The sequence below is a fragment of the Solenopsis invicta genome, chromosome 12 (assembly GCF_016802725.1).
Source record: "Solenopsis invicta isolate M01_SB chromosome 12, UNIL_Sinv_3.0, whole genome shotgun sequence".
Classification (NCBI taxonomy): domain Eukaryota; kingdom Metazoa; phylum Arthropoda; class Insecta; order Hymenoptera; family Formicidae; genus Solenopsis; species Solenopsis invicta.
The window spans coordinates 10,187,295-10,200,471 of NC_052675.1; the positions used below are offsets into that span (position 1 = coordinate 10,187,295).

At 50.9% G+C, this 13,177-nt stretch overlaps 1 protein-coding gene across 4 annotated transcripts in view; it reads right to left on the reverse strand.

Moving 5' to 3' along the window:
* The window catches only part of LOC105200210 (dachshund homolog 2), a 194,611-nt gene that overhangs the window by 23,678 nt on the left and 157,756 nt on the right, over positions 1–13,177 (reverse strand). The gene's annotated exons all lie outside the window — the stretch shown is intronic.

Consider the following 13,177-nt stretch of genomic DNA (forward strand, 5'->3'; position numbering starts at 1 on the left):
TTTTCCCTAAATGCCTTAAAAAAAGGGGGGGAATAAGAGAACGGAACGCGCGCGCTACAGGGTGGGGACGTGGGGAAGAGACCCCGTGGAGCGCATTGACGAGAAGTGTTTTAGCTTATCGCGTTTGTACGTTTAATACCTTTCCCTGCGCCACCTATATGATGTAGGGTCCATCCCCGGGGAGACGTACGGCGGCTTAATGGTGATTTTTTGTCGCTACGCAGTCGTTCTCGCTTCGTGACGATATCAATACGGGCGACGTCATCACGCGATATACGTCTCTCTCGGAGATACGAAGGAGGATTTTTCCGCCACGTCATGGCGACTAAAGTTACGGAAAGCGAGCAATCTCGAGTCGCGATGTTCCCTTAAAGAACTTTATTCTCTATTCCCTTCCCCGCGATGCGAAACTTGTTTATCTTACTTTCGAAGAATATGAAAATCGTAACCACGTTAACTGTTTGTTGTAGAAGATTTTATCCCTAAATTTCGATACGGTTTGATAATTTCTTGTCACGATTCTCGAAACAATACGAATTCTATCTACTGGCAAAAGTTAAGGTAAAAGTAACTCTTTTGTCTCGCGAGACAAGGAAGAAGAGAACAAAGGGCAGGACGAGATCGCGCGGCGAATGAAATTATGCCGTGGAGCTCGCTCGAGTATCGTTTCGGCGGGCATGTAAGAAGACGCTGAAAGCCCCGCGTGTCTCTTCGTGCAAAGAACAGACGGAGAGGGAGGGGGAGAGAGAGAGAGAGAGAGGGCGAAGGAGCAAGATGAGAAAGAGGCACGACGCGTAGGAATTAAATTCTTAAAGTTCCCTCCGATGTATGCCGGAAAGTCGCATTCCGCGAGTCCCCGAGACATCTAGAGCCAGGCCTCACCCCCGCCCACCCACCCCCTCACTCTCTCTAGAGAGCCAATATTAATTCCCATAAATTTCCTTTCAACGGGTACGTACATTCCCATACCGCTGGCAGAGGACTGTTTGCCTTTTAATCCGGGGATATGCAAGGAACGTTATTCTTCTCGTCTACCAACGCACGATTTAAAAGAGCGGAAAAATAGGTGCCCGAGGAGAGCACAGGCGGTCGTGGGACGTAGACTTGAGAATTTACATTATTTCTTAAATGGCGCTCGAAGGCTACTTTTGCATGAATTTTGAATTCAAGTTTGGCAATTTTCTGAGAAATTTCTGAGAAGTTGATTGTGAACGTGAGCTGGCGCAGACACGCGCTTGTGTTCTTCTTGAACTAATTGTTAAAGAAGCAAATGGACTTTCGTTGCGTGACTTTTTCGTGGCGAGAAACCGTCTATTGCGCTAGAGAGCGGATGGACGGTGCCAAAAAGAAAGGCGAAAGATTACGAAGAGTTCTTTCAAGTGCTGCGGCAAAGGGAACGAAATCTTTGTGGTCTTCTCGTCGGAAAAAAGAGAAAAAGAAAATAAAAAGGGGTTACGAAAAGAGAGGAAAAGAGAGCGAGAGAGAGAGAGAGAGAAAAGGAAAAAAAGAGTATTGGACTGTGAGGGAAGAAGTACCGGAAGGGTAGAAGCGGTTTCAATCGTCGAGTGCAACCACAGAGCCTTCCTCTTCCTACGTTTCAATTTCTGAAGTGGCTCGCCCGCCACTCTTCTGACGGGAGCCGCAGAGAGCCGTGTTTATACAATGTAATAGCTTGTGCCAGCATTGTACCAACGTTTAGCGGTATACCGACCGTGCCACGCCGTGAGGTACGCGCTCACTTCGCGATTCCCTTTCGGCATTCGTTTGGCACGTTTATCACGCCCCTAGATTGCCGCATTAAACATCCAGCAAAGGGAATTTCAACCCTTGCGCGACGCCACGCCGCCGCGGCTCACGACTGAAAGGATTTCCATTCGCACTCTTTCTCCGTCTGTCTCTTTCTGCTTCTCTCCATGTGCAAAGAAAGGTTTGCGTTCCATTTCCATTCTCTCTCTCTCTCTCTCTCTCGTTATTTACATTTAGTCTTCTTCCGTTCGTTTAACCGTTCCCGAGTTCATCCGAGAGAGGGAGAAAGAGAGTGTGTGTGGACGATATCGCGTTTTTAGTCATTTCCTTCGTTATCGCGCGATCGGAATCTGAGATATCCGGTTCCTTCCGCCTTGTATCCTTTCGATATCCTTCCGCCTGGTCGCTCTGTCCGAAAATGGCGCGTTTCGAAATTCAAGAGGGAACAGCGAGGATGAGAGAGAAGCACGGGGATCTACGAAATTATGGCAGGTGGAAGACGGGCGACCTCCCCGGCGATCGGCACCGTCATGCACCAGGTATACGGTATCGCGTTACACGCGTGGCTGGCGCGTAGATCGAAGGAAACGAATCGTTTTACGTTCGTGCCCGTAGCCACGAGTGCCTCGGTACAATCTACCCAGATAATATTGCCGCGGGTACATTGTTTATGTATAACTAGATGCATATCGTCGCGTCGTTTCTCCTCTTCACGACTCGAGCGAGCGAGGAAGGATGCAATGTGGATAGATCGCTAAATCGATCAACAGAGCGGACTTTATCGACGGATAAATAGATTGATAAGGATTTACGTACGCCTAGAATATTTCTGCGTAACAGTATCCAGGTATTAGCGAATAACAACAATCACCGTACGCAACGTTCATGGTTGTATTAAGGGGAAGAATATAATCAAATTAAATTGTGATGCCGGTAAAATTACCACGCTTTCCGCACCGCGCGAATTTAACTTTGCAAACAATACGATTTACCAACCTAAACGTTTGTTATCGGATATAAAACATCCGATTTAATTATTGTCTCCTCTGTGTCGAGCACTGAGTCATCAAATCGGGAGGAGGATCACTGACCCTCGTAGCTAGAGACTCGGCGATAACGGATGTGACTAATATCGCCTTAATTTGCACAAAGCGTCATGTACTATCGCGAACGTGACGCCGATGATCGGCGATGAATAAGTCCGGTACAAGAAGTTGCTTCGAGGGCGAGGAGAAGGGCTTCTTATGATACGCACCTCTGGGGCTTCCTTTCATAACGAGTTTCGTGGAATTTCGTCAAGGATCCAAGTCAATTTACCCCTTGCTTTCGCACGCAGGTATCGATCGCAAGGTTGACGTTCGACAGCTGTCATCGTGCGCTAATCTAGATAATTGGACTTTGCTAGATCCATCGCGATACACGAGTGTGTAGCTTACAGCGTGAGCCTACTCTCTCGCGAGAGATGGAGTGGTAATTCCACTTTCGACGATGCTTCCCGATATAGTGTTTTCCTTTCGTCGGCAGAACGGTTTAGATAATTGTGTCAAAGCGAGTTTCCAAATTTCAATCACGGCCGGCTCTTCCCTCCGGCGGGAAAATCATCGAGGCATTATGTATTTGCTCTCAAGTATAACCGATTCAACGACGAGCTGCTCACCCTCGCGAAGTAGTCGACGTTTCCTCCTCCGCTCCGTCGCGGCTCGCTCGCTCTCTTTGAATTCGCGCGCGAGCTGGCGTCCCCCTCCAACAGTTATTAATATTTGCCGACAATTACCGAACGGCCTACCCCTTTGCCGCAACGCCGCGTTGTCAAGACACGTCGTTTGGAGAATCGATCGACGCGCGTCGGTCGTCGTCTCGTTAACCGCGCTCTTCATTGTAAACAACTTTTGCCGCACAATCGGTTGTCCAAACCGATTGTCAAATAACGTCCACGTTTCGCGTCATCCCTCTCGATCGATAAAAGCGAAAGAACGGAATACGAAAGTGCGGAATTCAGACCTAATTAATTTTCTTTCTTCCTTTTTCCATCTACTCGACGCGCCCTTCATGCGAAAACAAGGGAGAGACTCTCCACGAAAGCGGCGCGCAGAGTCGGAGAGACGATTTTCGTCACCGTGTTCGCATAGCGAGCGATCCATCATACCGCGTCGGACGGCGGTGTGGCGGTGTGGCGGCGTCGGCGGCCCGATGTCTCGTTAACCGAGAGGGCTGAGTAATTACAATCAGCGGTAGCCAACTTTGTACGCGCGGCGGGTGTCTCGAATTCAAAGAGGAGAGAGGCCGAGTTCGTTTGTGAAACAGCGATCGGCGGAGGTGTCGCCGTCGCGTCGAGAGGGTCTCGCACCTGAAAGCCCGCTACCATGGCGCTTTCGCTTCGAAAAGCGAACACGCGGTAGACACTTACGGAGGAACGTCGGAGTCTGACACGCGAGGCGAGACGAGGCGAGGCGAGGCGAGGCGGAGCGGGACGGGGCGGGAAACGAGGCGACGAGGAGAGACGAGGTGAGAGACGAGTCTCCATTGGAACGTGAGCGGCAAAGGTGTCTCGCTTTGGAACGTGAAACCGTCGCGTCGACGTCGTGAATGAGCACCGTCTCCTACCTGGGCGTTATTTTGCGGGACTCTATCTATTCTCTTCACCGGAAAGAAGGCGAGCCGCGGAGCGGTGTAAGAAGACGTGGCGCGGCCATTACTTTATTACTCCTCGTTGCTTTCTCTCTCTCTCTTGCTTTCTCTCGAGAGAGCTTTTCCCGCCAGGGCAATCGACGAACACACCGACGAATCAATCCCGTGAGCACACTCCGATAACGCTCGCCACCGCCGTCGCGGCAACGACTTAGGGCGGATCCCCGGGAACCAACCTACTCCTTCGTTCGAATATGTCTCTATTAGTTCCTAAGCCCTGTGATAGCCTCGCACCTGGTACTCTAAATCCTCGTTAGATCGGGCACAGTACCTCCGTGATATTCCGTTCGTCTCCTATTCAATCTTTCCAAATCTCTTAATGTTGATACCCGTGTGCCGTTACAACATTTCGTCACGATATATTGTCTTGAGAAACCGTTCGTCAAGTTAATTCTATAAAATGCATTATTTTATGTTCCGTAACAATTTATGAAACATTCAGATATAAATAAAAATGTTCATTTAATTAAGAAACGTAACGTCTTTAAATATATTAAGCTAAAGACATACAAATTATTAAAATAAAATATGCAAGGTTATACGTAGGATTCTTCTCTTCCTCAGCTAACAACGGTATTGTTTGGTAGTAGCGAGTTCGCCAACTTGTGGAAACCCAGAAGAGAGACTGTGCCATTATAGATGGAAGCCAGCTTTGACTTTCTCCCCGTCTCTCTCTCACTGCTTTGCCCCATACTACCTCCTCCTCCTCTCTCTCTCTCTCGCTCTCTTTCTTCCTCCCTTCGTCTCTCTTTACCTCCACGCCAGGCGTTGGAAACTAGATCCGTAGTTCAAGTCGAAACTGGCCAGGTTCGAGCAGCCAGGTTCTAGTTCGGGGGAGGGGGGGGTGGAAAACCCATCAACGCCCGACGACAACGAAAGGACGAAGACAGCAGGAAACGCTTCAATCCCTTTCCGCTTGGAACTGCTCTTCTTCTCTCGCTCCTTTCCCACCGACCAGGGAGATCCCCTTTCTCTGGCGATGGTCGACCAGAGGATCGGTAAGACGAAAGCAAGAGGGTGAGCGAGTCTCGCCTCTGCTAAGTACATTTTGCACGTCTAAGACGTTCCCCGAGTTTAATTACCGGGGCTTTGCCGGCTACATGGATACATGGATGGACCGAGGGATACGCGCGCACGTGGCCAGCTCCGCGAATGCTTTAATTGCATTACGATGCGAATGAACAGTGATCTTCTTGAAGCCTGTTCTCGAGTCACGATCGATTTTAACGAGCGCCGTGTCGATGCTCCAAAAAGCAAAGTTTTCGATCACGCGCGGAAATACATGCTGAATTATTAGCCTACATTTATTTACAGAAAGTCATATTAAATCACAGCACTCGTATTCTTAGATGTAGCCTTCTTCGCGCCACCGCTCGTGCTTTGCACTGAGGAAGCAGCGGTGCGAGCATCGGCGCTAGAAACGAGAATCAACGAGAACTACTCGGGGTCCGGGTTGTCCGCCTAGGAGCAAGAGTATAAAAGCCCGTAGAATGACGTTTTACAAAGGGTCTATCAAGCGCGGAGCAATGTTGATGGCCAACAGATAGGCGGAGGGCCGGCGCAATTTCGCCCGGCGTGCACCGCAGTCAGCGTCGCCGGCGTTACGATTTTTACGACGTTCCTTTTACAACCGACAAAATGTAATTTTCTGCGATATGTGTGCGAACACGACGACGGGGGACGAAAAAGGAGGAGAGGAGCACAGGAAGGCGGAGGAAGACGAGAAAGAGAGAACGAAAGAGAGAGAGAGAGAGCTCGGAACATGCGCGTGGAAGTATTGTCGTCGGAATGGAAGTCTCGCGGTGGGAGGGTTATAACGAGAGATTGGCTATTTCCTCGATAAATATTTTTCGCCGTTTTGTAACGGAAGGCTGCACGACGTTCCTGCGTGCTGGACGGCCACCGGTCGTTGCACGAGGTTCACGACTCAACTCGGTGCCGTCGTCGCGATTTACGAATTATACGAAAGCGACGTTACCACGAAGTGCTTAACGCGTCGCCGATTTGTTTTTGCCGCATCGAGGCGTAGACGCGCCGCCGCGCCGGGCGCCCATCGCGCATCCGACGACGATCGAATTATTGCGGGGGCCTCGCGACTCTCGGTGTCGATCGTAAATTTCGCCGGACAATAAAGAGACGCGCGGCGAACGGGAGATATTCTTCGTTAAAGGAACCGCCGAAAAAAACAAAAACGCGCCACGACGCCAAGGGAGCCTTCTCCGATGCCGCTGACTTCTGACGCTGCCCGATCAACGCGCCATACCGGCAAAAATATCTTGTTTTTATTTTTTCCCCTTGGCAAAGAGAAAAATAAAACGGCATACGAAGATGGCGTTTACCTCCATTTTGGGCCCTCCCGCGAGAAAGACCTAAAAAGACGACTCGTTTGCGGCGGAATTGATTTTTGGAATTTATCGTGGCGAGCTTCCGTTCGCCGGCTTGTTCTTACGCGTTCGCGCGCGTAAAGAAGCCGAGTTTACGACAGGGTTGCGCCCGAAAAGCACCTTCGACCAGTTAATTGGAAGGCCTGTCTAATCACGCCGCGGAAAGGAAGAGACTTTGTTCTCTGTCTCGGGCGAACGCTTTGGTCCCTCCCACGCACTATTTATAGTTTAGCTTCCGGTTTAAAAGAGCCTCTCTCTTTCTCTCTCTCTCTCTCGAGCTTCCGTCTTGCAAAATTCGGTATTACTTTGCCATTACCAAGAGAATAATCGTCAGCTTCTTCATTGGTCACTTAACTTCTCGTCAGAATATATTTAAATTTAGATCGAGATCGAATTTGCGAGCCTCGCGTTCGAATCTCGCCGCGCAAAAAGAACGCGTCAAGACTTTCGAGGCAGGCGAGAATGCGAGCGAATCATCGACATCAGGGAAACGCTCGCGCATGACTCCAGGGACGAACGGCGGCGGCAACGCAATGCGGCAGTCGCAGTTGGGCCGAGATAATTAGGTTTGAGTGCACTCCGGCCGCCGCAGTCGGTAACTCAGTTATCAGTGGACACCCCGCGTACAATGGCTATCACAACGGCATCAAACATAACGCATCAATTAACGTGAACAATAACCGAGCCGTGAGAGAGAGAGAGGGAGATGCGCAAGGGTGTTATAGGGCGGCGAGCGAGCGCGAACAGAGAGATAGAGATAAAGAGAGGCGGGGAGGAGAGGAAGAGAGGAAGAGGGAGAATAGAGAAGTGAAGCATAGGCCCCTTCCTGCGACGATCGCGAAATGACAGCTGTTGACTGAATACGCGCGATGACGCGTCATCATCGTGCGCGTTCGGCGGCGTCACATCTTTCGCGTCATCGCGCGAATCGAGTATAGACGAGAAGAACGATATTTCGACAGTTTTAACGGTTACGCGAGGTAACGACGGCCAAGTGTCGCCTACGAGAAGCGAATCGGTACCAATGTGGCTAAAACGGATGGAAAAAAAAAATCCAGTAGGACCTTCCGATATATTCGATCACTCCGATATACTCGCCGATGTATCGCCGGGATATCGAGTGGCTCGTGACGAACGAATTCGCGAACAGGGCGAGATGAAAAAGCAATTTTCGAGATCGACCTCAAGCGAAGAGAAAGAGGAGGAGGAGGAGGAGGAGGAGGAGAAAGGGGAGGAGGAGGAGCTCGAGGAGATGGATCTCACAGTGGATCGCGTGGGCACTGGATCGCTCACACGTGCGAACGGCGGCGTGACAGACAGAGAGGGAGAGAAAGATACAGGGGATGCAATGGCAGAAGTGAGGGAATATGACAGAGGCGTATCCGCAGCGCGCTCGCTTCGTATGCGTCGTCGTGCACGATCGAGGGCCCCCTCTGGCCGTATTCAAAGCGCGCAACGTCGCTCCGTCTCGAGGAATGCGGCAATCGATTATCACGGTCCTGCATATCGATACTACCGTCCAACACCGGGCGTGCACGCACACGCGTATACACGAGCAGCGCACATACATACGAACCACGCTACCACCTTTACAAACGCCCGCTTAGCGCCGTGCTCTCCGTCTCTCTCTCTCTCTCTACCTCGGCCACACGCACACACCGCGAACTAATGACACCGCCTCGTATAATACTCGTGCCTCGAATATCATCGGCCCGATATTGCCACCGCGAGAGATTAATGTTTCGACGTAACCTGTCCTCTCTGTTCTACGCACGCACACACGCGTGCGAACGTATTCTCTTCGGATCTCCTCTTCCTCTCTGCCCCTTTCTCCCTCTCTTTCTCTCTCTCTCCCTCTCACTCTCGCGATCTCGTCCTCGTACGCGAGTGGACACGTCGTCGGCGATCGAGGGCGAGATAATGTCGTTTCGTGATTCGCGGCACGAAAGCACCTCTCTTCCGCTCTCTCCGGGACGAGAGCCGCCGCCGCCGCCACCGCCGATTCGATCCTGCACGGGCTGTATCGAGGGATCGATGAACCTTCCCTCGTACAACACGTGTGTAATCGACGATCGTGTATGTTTTGGCAGACGTAAATTACATCAACAACGTGGTTGCGCCAAGGCACAAGTCACGACGTGGTTTGAGAGACAGCCGCGAAGAGAGAAATGTTGCAGATAGAGCGAAAGCTTTTGTAATCAAACGAAACGTTAGAATAATTTCCTCCTCATACGTTTAGAAGCAAACCTCGCACATGTTCCACAACGAAAACTGTTTCCCGAGGGGGTCACAGGCTTCTCGCTCGAGGAGTAGCCTAACTGTCAGAGCGATTCACGGGCGTTCATCGCGAAAGTTTGGGACAGGCGGAGTTTCGGGTGCAGCAGCGGCAGTTCGTCCTACGTCAGGAGCAGAAACGATAATGGCAGCTATTAACGAGCCGTGGCGGGCGCGAAGGCACCTGAGCCCAAAATATCACCGCGATTAATGCAATTACAGCTTACAAGTCCCTTCGGCTCTAAGACCTCCGCCATTACTAATTCAATGTACGCGTAGAGATGTGTTTCCGGCGAGCATGCGGTGGCGGCGGGTCCGGGGTTCGTTCACGGCAGCCGGTTCAACCCTCTTGAAATAGTCAATAGGCTTTGTAGACGAGCGTAGTATACTACTCGTTTCCGGTCGACGCGGCGCGGCGCGGCATCCGCGCCGTTGCGTGGAAAACACGTCAGCCGAGTCAGTTTCTCTTCGTAATAGCGATTTATAAATCGGCAATTTTAGCGTGCCTTCGCCGGTGGAAAAAAGGACGAGCTATCTTCTAATTTGAAAGGCTGCGGGAATAAATTGCAGACACGAGGGAGCGTAATTCTGGTTAACCCGCGATCCCGACCGACTATAGGCTGACGGCTCGCGCGCGCGTCTCTAATTCGACGGTGAACGGCCGTAAGGGTAGACGAAGTGGTAGGTTCGAGCCGCGGGTTAGGGCACTTTGGGACCCCCTCGTGCCGGTAGTACCGGGTGTTTGGCGGTTGCGGTTAACGTAATTACGGCGAAGGACCTCCGTCGGCCTCTTGCGCGAAACCGCGAACGTCTTAGCTCAGCCGTCTTGCCCTCCGCGCGTCGTTCCGACCACCCACCTCCCTCCCGACCTCCGCGCGATTTTCCCTCGTCTCTAGCTCCTCCTCATCCGCCACGCGCGTGCGAATTGCTCAAATACCGTAATCGCGAGATCGAGCGCGTCTTGAGGCGCGTCGATAAAGCGAGACTCTCGAAGAAGCCTATCGCCCAAATTCCAAATGGATTATGAGATTAGAGGTTCTAGAGCGCCGTTAATTATTAGACCGAGCCCCGTTTGTAATCTCGTCGGGAAAATTGTCGAATCGCGGCCGCGCCCGCGTCCGCGCACGGGCATCTTTATTAATACCAATAAATTGATTATATGCGGAGCTTCGCGCTGCACAAATGTCCTTTAAATTACGGTATACGCCGCGCATAAATATGTAACAAAAATGTTCGTACGCCTGCTATAAAACATGGCAGCTATAATAACGGGGTTGAGCCGGGTCTCATCGAAAATGATGGCCGCCGGAAACGTGACTATTGAACGGGATCATCGATGACCGCAAAAGTTACGGTGTCCAGCAATTATGGTCGTGCCATCATCATTGTCATCGGCATGCTCGCTCGTCGCAAAGCGCTGTCTCTCTTTCTCTTTCTCTCCCTATCACGCTTTATTATTCCGACGATCGGTACAATCGATCCGATGATTACAGCCGAAAACATAATCGTTAACGCGTACGACCCATTAATGACTATGGACCATTCTCGATGCCAAATTGGTAGCGGCCGCTCGAATGGAGCGGATCTCGAACGCGCGCGCGCGCGCGTATAACCGCAGTGCGAATGCGCGCGCGCAAACCGCCGCGAATTGACACACGCGGCGGCAATGACGAACGCATTTAACGTGGACGTTAATTCTCGTTATGACAAATCAAAATTTAAAGGCACCGCACGTTATCGAATTAAGCGTGCGCGGGCGCGGGCGCAGGTGCGGGCGCGGAGCGTGCTGCGGCATTAATAACGCCACTCGAATCAACTTTCCGCTCGATCGCGCCACAATGTTCATTTAACGTCGCCATGAATACGTACCGGGGCGCGGTTTTCAATTCACGGTTTTTTCGTTTATTACGCTGCTTACATACTCGCTTTTAGCGAGCCCGGCGATTTTTCTCCCGTTTGTTAAACAACGTTTCTTTTTAATTAAATCCGCTTGTACTTTTTTAATTAAATCCGCTTTTACAAGATAGCCCGTGTGAGATATGTCGGTTACCGACCGCGTTACTTTTTAATCTTTACTCCGAAACGTTTAATCCCTTTTTTTTCCGCTTTTGCGGAAGTGCTGTTAACTATTGGCGGCGGTGTTACGCCGGCGACTGCCGATAAATCGCTTTAAAAGGGCTGTACTTCCGCGTCGCGAACGCCCACCCCTCGTTCATCAGCCCGTCCCTCGCGCCCGCAAGAAAGTAGGGTGGTGCTTCTTACTGCCGGGCAAAATGTTCAGGCGTTAGTCTCGGCTCCTGCATAATTTATGGAATTCTCCGTCTGTCCGTGGTGGTCTCTCCTCGCGATGTTATAATTAGAAATATGCTTACGACCGTAATTCCGAATACTGGGGAGTGAGGTACAACAACGACGACGACGACGGCGGCGGCGGCGGTGGCGGCGGTGACGACGCAGTCGAAGGAGGGTGAGGGCGCGCGTTTACTGCCAATAAGGGACGCATGCATAATAGAAAGCCGTAGATGGTAGCCAGGCCGACCGACAGAAGGACTTACAAGAGAATGCTACTTTACGACGACTCGTATTACGAGGGTCGCGGATTCGTCGTCTTTCATACGCAAACGCTTCCCTTTACTTCTTCTCCTCCTTCCCTCCCTATGCCACACACATCGGATTCTGACCGATAATAATTCCGGTCGTGGTCCCTTGAGACACCCAAATACATAACGCGAGATACATAATTTTTCGTACAGTGTGCTGGCGGAAACGAAATTTACGAGTGGCGTTTCTATAAAAAAAAAAAAAAATCGCCCGTTAAAGATCATAACCGTACGATCATGCTTTAACACACGCTCGCGGTCGCTAAAGTCACGAGGGTTTCGACATACGCGATTCGTATACCATCGCATAACGATAACTGTAGTTGTTAATGGACTCATCGGGCGGTTAGGCCGCGTATCGGCGCGAGAATGATAATGCCCGGAATTGAGCTTAGCGTGATTCCCCGCATTGACATATCCATCCGTGTTACCGGTGTTACCGATGGTAAAGAGAGGGAGGCTTCGGTGATAACACGAAGGGGTTGAGAGAGAGAGAGAGAGAGAGAAAAAGAGAGGAAGGGATGTTTCAGGGTGGTTGGTGGATCGTCGGTGCCGAGCCGGGCGACACGTAATAACGGGTTACTAGTTACGCGTACGGACACGTTTATTTATTTACACCTTCCAGCGGGTAATTTCGCATAATTCGAGGTTCCGTTCTCATGGGGGAAAATCACTTTTAAATAGCCGGTTGGCCTCTGTCGGTACCCGGAAAAAAATTGCCGGGGAATCCTGCTTCGTATTTCCTCTCTGCCCGTACGCTCCGGCGCGGCGTGGCGTGGCGCGGCGCGAGAGAGTGCGATTAAAATCTAATAACCAGTTGAAACTACGAGAACCGCAGCGCGCGCGATCGTTATTATTAATAATTTCATTACGCAACGCCGGCCGGTCGCGCATTTAAATATTACATCTCCATTAACGGTCGCACGGTCGGCGGGCGAGCCAAAGTCGGTTATGCGCGCGACGGACAAAAAAAAAAAAGAGAGCACGAACGTTACATTATTTTCTCTGTGCATATATCTCGTTACGGGTCGCATTAGAGATTCAAAGCTGCAGCTATATTGCACATAATAATCTTACTCGTTACACACGTCCACTAAGATAGATTTCCGTACTGATATTCGTTTGCGTTTTTCGATCGCGGTCTTTCGCCATGCAAGGAAAACCGATGGAAAACCGATAATTCTCGTCGCGACACGAATTTCGCGGGAGATCGTGAAAAAAAAAAAAAATCCGGTCTCTATGAGCGGCTCGTCACGTGCACTTTCGAAGTCAGTGACGATCATGAGTCGACGGGGCAGCAACTGGATAGTTGCCCCACGATGACTGTATTGTATTTCGTCGTGACGATACATCGCTTTCTTTCTCTTCGTTCGTGCATTCCGCGCTCGGAGCTCTTCTACGGCAAGACGGAACGCTAGAACGCCCAAAATTCCCGTGCAACGGCACGCATACACACGTATATACACATGTTCTCGCCATCCACGT